The sequence below is a fragment of the Cannabis sativa genome, chromosome 1 (genome assembly GCF_029168945.1).
Source record: "Cannabis sativa cultivar Pink pepper isolate KNU-18-1 chromosome 1, ASM2916894v1, whole genome shotgun sequence".
Taxonomy (NCBI): Eukaryota; Viridiplantae; Streptophyta; class Magnoliopsida; order Rosales; family Cannabaceae; genus Cannabis; species Cannabis sativa.
The window spans coordinates 72,440,339-72,446,338 of NC_083601.1; positions in this window are offsets into that span (position 1 = coordinate 72,440,339).

Genomic DNA, 6,000 nt, shown 5'->3' on the forward strand with positions numbered 1-6,000 from the left:
CCAATTGTGAAGGCCCATTTGCCTGATTTGGATAACTGTGCTAGGTTAATTATATTAGTTTGACCTAATAAAATTGATTAGCAACATAATTAATTTCATTATTCCTTGAAATTAATTTAAGAAAAACATAGTTTGATGAATAATATTCTAGAAAACTAAATGTATTTTTCTTGTGTTTAATTAAATATAGAATTATAACCATGAAAATTCTTTCTGTGTTTAATTTTATACTTTTTGCCAGATCTAATGATCTGATGGCTCCCTTGGTCAAGTTAATAATTTGTAACAGGTATATTTACAATCTTCTTTCATCTGTGTAGGACCTAGCAACATGATAGGACCCATCCAAAGTGTGCCTGTGTGAGCCTATGTGTTTAATTTTATTATAGATGCATATAGGTTGATGTTGCTAAAATAAATTATCATAGTTCTTGATAGAATTTATTTAGGCCCATTTAGTTTTTGGGCCTATTCAATTAATAACAGTTGTTCTTATTAAGGTTAAATTCCTCTCTTTTGGGCCTTGTGTGAGAGTTGGGAGCCATAGTAGTGGGTACGACATACTGAACCCAGCACCCCCTCACATGAACCACCCCAATTGTGAAGGCCCATTTGCCTGATTTGAGTAACTGTACTAGGTTAATTAAACTAGATTAACCTAATAAAATTGATTAGCAACATAATTAATTTCATTTATCTTGAAATTAATTTAAGAAAATTATAGTTTAAAGAATTTTTTATTCTAAGCTAAACTATATGTATTTTCTTGTATTTAATTAAATATAGAATTATAACCATCTAGATTCTTTCTGGAGCTTAATTTAAATTTTTCATTAAATATTCCTATTTAAGTTGATATTTAGTTATCTTCAACTAACCAACTTAAATCTGAATATCTTTTGGATTTAAAATTTCAAAATTAAGTTGAGGAATTTTAGGCATTGGTTATTAAGATTCTTTAGATATTTTTTAAGTTAATATCTTTTCGAATATTAACTTAAAATGGAATATTTTCAAATTAAGTGGTTACAACTTAATTTTTGATATTTAATTAAATTTAAATTTGAAAAATATTTAGGTTCTAGATTTTTTCTAATACAACCTAAATTAGATATTTTTTCAAATTTTGTGGAAAAGATACTTAGTCAAAAAAGATATTTTCTAGATAGTTATTTCTAGACTACTTATTATTTCTAATATTTAAAAGGAAAATATTATACATTGTGAAATTAATTATTTATATAATTAATTTTGGTACAATTTATTTTAAGTATATTTTTCCTAGTATTAAACTAGAGATTAATAATTAAGCCTTCTCTACACTTAATTATTTATTTCTTGAATTTAATACATTTAATTAATTTGAAAATTAAATATCTAAGTTGATTTTCATCATGATACTTAAATATTTCTTTTTCATGACACTTAATTAAATAGAAAATTATTTTTAGTTGAAATTTATTTTTTCAACTAAATTTAAATAATTTTCAAAATATATTTTTCTTTATTTTATTAATCAAATTTCGAAATTGCATTTCTTAAATGCTGGAATTTCGAATTTTATTTGAAAAAAAGACTAAAGTTGTAAATTATTTATTTTAATTTTGGACCAACTTAAATCAATAATTTTTTCATTTAATGATTAATTAAAATAAATTGAATTAAAGTATATTATTAAAAATTGAATTAATTAGTCAAAGGAAAATCTAGATAGCTGATATTTTTGCTTGAAGTATTTTTCTAGTGTATTTAATTAAATAGAAAATTAATATTTAAGTTGATTTTCATCATCATACTTAAATATTTGAAATTTTTCTTATATATTTAATTAAATAGGAAAATTATATTTTTTGTTGTAAATTAATTTTATTAATTAATTTTGGGCCAACATTAAATTAGAATAATTTTTCCAGGATTAATTTTTTATTTTAACATGCATTTTCGAAAATTGTGTCCTCGAATACTTTAATTTTTTGAAATGCAATATATATTTATAGAAAATTAAATTTGAGTTGTAAATTAATTTTGTAACAACTTAAATTGAATATTTTTCTAAATATTTATTGGAAATTATTACTAAGATGGAAATAATTCATGTTATTTTCATATCCATCTAAGTAAAATTGATAAATATTAAATTAAAATTTATATTTAGAATTTTTCATTCTAAATTGGAAATTTTAAATAAATATATATTTAAAATAAATAAATTAAATAAAGAGAATCAAAGAAAATACAACTCACTTTAAATAATGAGCTTGATTATTATTAAGATATTCGATCTCCATTGTTGGTCTTACAAAAGTTAAATGTTTTCAATATAACCTCGAGACGCTAGACTTCGTCCCCTTATGGATGGTTATTCGTTGAACGCATTTAACACCGTAAGATTTCATTTTATAAGTGTTTTGTGAGTTTTCGTCTCTATTTAGACTCTCCCATACGGTGACTACTTAGAGATAAACTCATAAAACATGAAACAATGGTGGAAGCTCATAAAATAAGAATAACCTTGACTCTCGCCTACCGGGACAACGTTGGATTCTTATTTTGATCGAATAAAAGGTTGCTAGAATGGTTTCTATTTTAGATGAGCTGACAACTCTATTCAATAAATGATACTTTTACTCTCGCCTACCGGGACACTGTATCAGTTTGTTGAAAACCTTGGAAATTATTTAGTATTGTATGTTTTAGTATTTTCACTAGTCATTCCTACTTGCTATATGTTTATAATTTCTGAATTGTGTATGAATTTATATTGAACCATGTTATTTTCTGTTATTAAGTTGTAGTTTAATTTCGAATCTTCATTGTTGGTCTAACATGTTTGTTTTTCTAATGAGATAGATCCCTAATGGATTTTCACCATTAGACATACATAATAGTGTAAGATCTCGAAAGATAAATATTGTATATGCAACATCTAGCTGTTTATCAATTGATGACACCTTAGACTAGTATTTTTACAATATGAAACAAGAAGATTACATAAATAAGATTACTTTGTCTTTCGCTAATCGAAGCATCGTTGGATTCTTATTTATAAACGAAATTATCCTAATTCCTCTTAGCTTATTCATTTCGAATTAGCTCAATAATATATCATTGGATGAATGGTCTATAAATCATTTCATGTCATTATATTTTCTCTTAAGAAATTAAATGATGCATATGATTATAATCCCGAAATTCTATTCCCAATTGATATAAATCCTCAATCTTAGAAATCTCCTACTTGTATGGGCAAATCTGACTTAGAGTTTGTATTAGTAGTGCTGGTCCAAGATAGAATTACTCATTATATTTGGTATAAATTTAAGTCTTTGACTTTAATTTTAGATTCCAAATAGAAATTTTCTTATATTTCTAATTCCAGAATACAATACAGTTACACTTTCTCAAGTGTTTAATATCCATCTTCTATTAATGGATTAAAACTGTATGGAATATGAGTTAGGTATTCTGTGACCAGGATCCACTTGCAGTATTCTAAGAACTCTTTGATGTAATTAAACCTATGTCATCAAAAGATACTACCATTTTTTTAATCTATGCCATTTGTATCTTGTTCATAATGGATTTGACAAGATCAATCTCTGCAAAGAGTTAATATGCCTATATCCACTGAAAGTAGTTCATCTCATTCGCAGATGGATGTACATTCAGGGGTGGATATGAGTTTTTCGTTGTATTCTTAAAACGATACTCTAGATTATACCTTTTAGCAAAGAAATTTGAAATGTTTGAAAATTTCATTAATTTCTAGCAATGGTTAAAACCATTAAGGTAAGTGATTAAAGATCTTGCGAACTGATAGGGGTGGAGAAATAGTTAGTAGATATGCAGTTCAAAGATCATTAATTTGATTTTTGAATTATATCCAAACTTACCTCCCTAGAAATTTCAATTTGCACATTGATGATTAGTTACTAGTCGTTGCCTAATTCCTTCTATGGTAATACAATTTCAGAATGATGTAATGGTTGTATACTTAATGTAAATCATTACTAGATTCATGGATGACCTAATCAAAATCTTAAGAAAAGCTAGAACTGTTAACCATGGTTTGTTAGCTATTCTAAGTGATTAGGGGTGGACCATCCCATTGTCAATAGATAAGAAAGTGTTTGTTCAAACAAATACTACTTTTCTAAGATAATGACTAAGTCTGAAAAAAAGTAGCAAATAAAGGAGATATTTTTCTTGATTCCAAAAGTGTTCTATCATCTTATATAACATATGATGATCCCACTGCCTCTGTTGTCTTGTCACAACCGAAGAGATCAATACCATTTAGTTTTCTTCGACATAATTCACGGTACCTTGTCGTAGTGGGAGAGTTTCTAGGAACTCCCCTTCTTATGACTTGGGAGACACTAGTGATTAAAATCCATTGTGAGTTTAAACAAGTAATGGATTGTCAAGATAAGAAACTAAGAAGAAAGCCAATAGAACTATGGTTTAATCCATTCACATGGAGTAACCTAAATTTTTCTATTACAAGGACATAAAAGGAAATTTTTGTTTATAAGTCTATTCAATAGACTTAACAAAACTTCCTGTTCCTTGTATTATAGGTTTGAGTTTATCTAAACCTATGGGTTGTGGTATACCTGGTAATTACTTACTCTAATGCAAGCAACTTACTTTAGTAAGATGCTGAAGCATTTTCTTTCTAATGGAAATCTATAGAAGCTTCACAACTTCTTAGGTATAGATTTTATTTATCTAAGGAAAAGTCTTAACTATTCCAGAAAAGATAAAGCCATGAAAGAATTTCTTATATCAACAGTGAGAGGTCTTAGATATGCTTTTGTATGCCTTAGACCAGACACCTGCTGTTGAGTGGGAGTAATGAGTAGGTATCAGATTAATCCAGGAGAAGAACATTGGAAGACTGTTGCTCCAGAATTCGCCCAAAATACGTGGACCAGTCGAGAGGGGACACGTGGATCAGATAACTTGTAAACATTTGCTAAGTCTTTGTGCGCCACAAGGAAGCGCTGTTAGCATGGGTCCCGGAGGAGGCACCCGGAGTACAAGGTACTCCGGGAAGCTAGTATAGCGTGAAGGCTCTCCGGGATATGTCAGGTCTCTCCCGAGCAATTAAGTCGCATTTAATGCTGCATGGGAGGAAGCGTGTTGGGACTGTAACACGCAATAAAGTCTGACGGCACAACCCCCAAACAGCAGCGCTACAGTAATGATCATTTAAGTCTAGCGACGGCTACTCTGTGAAGAGTCACGTCAATCACAAGGCAAAAAGGACATTCTTCATAAAAACCCTACAGCACCTAGGGATTTGACCATGCATCACCCATGGTATATTCATTGGAAATGCCCAACTTTATGGATACTTACAGATACATGTGTAAGAACAATTCCAGGGATTACCCCACCAAAACACTATAAATACCCCCTCAAAGCTCATTTAATGGTGTGGAGATTCTTGGTTTGCAAAAGAGCAAAAAAGAGAAAATACTCACCAAGAACATTCTCTGTATTTAAGAGAAAGACATTCTCTCAAGTGTGGAATCTGTATTAAATACATCCATTAATAACAGAGACTCGTGGACTAAGGCTCATTAACGCCCCAACCACGTAAAAACCTTCATCTCACTTTCTTACAGCTCTTTATTATAATCATATTTTAATAGTTGCCGAAAATCTCGGTCAACAAAGACAATCAAGTAAATCCTAAGATTAAGAAGAGGAACTATATGTTAGTCTATAAGAGCGTGTTTAAAACTCTAAGACTACACCATATCAGATTTCAAAATTTGCCTTTGTGCTAGAAAATCTTTCTGATAAGATGGTGATTACTCGGGGGTGGAATAGTGATTTTGGAGAAGTGTAAAAACCTATCTGAAGTCTCTAGGTCTACCAGGAAGGGACTGAATGTTAAAGTTGCAGGAAAGGTACTTATTCAGTCTAAGGAAAGTTCTATACATTTTTGGCGCCATTCCAAATTGCCTAAACTACTAGTGTTAATTTCCT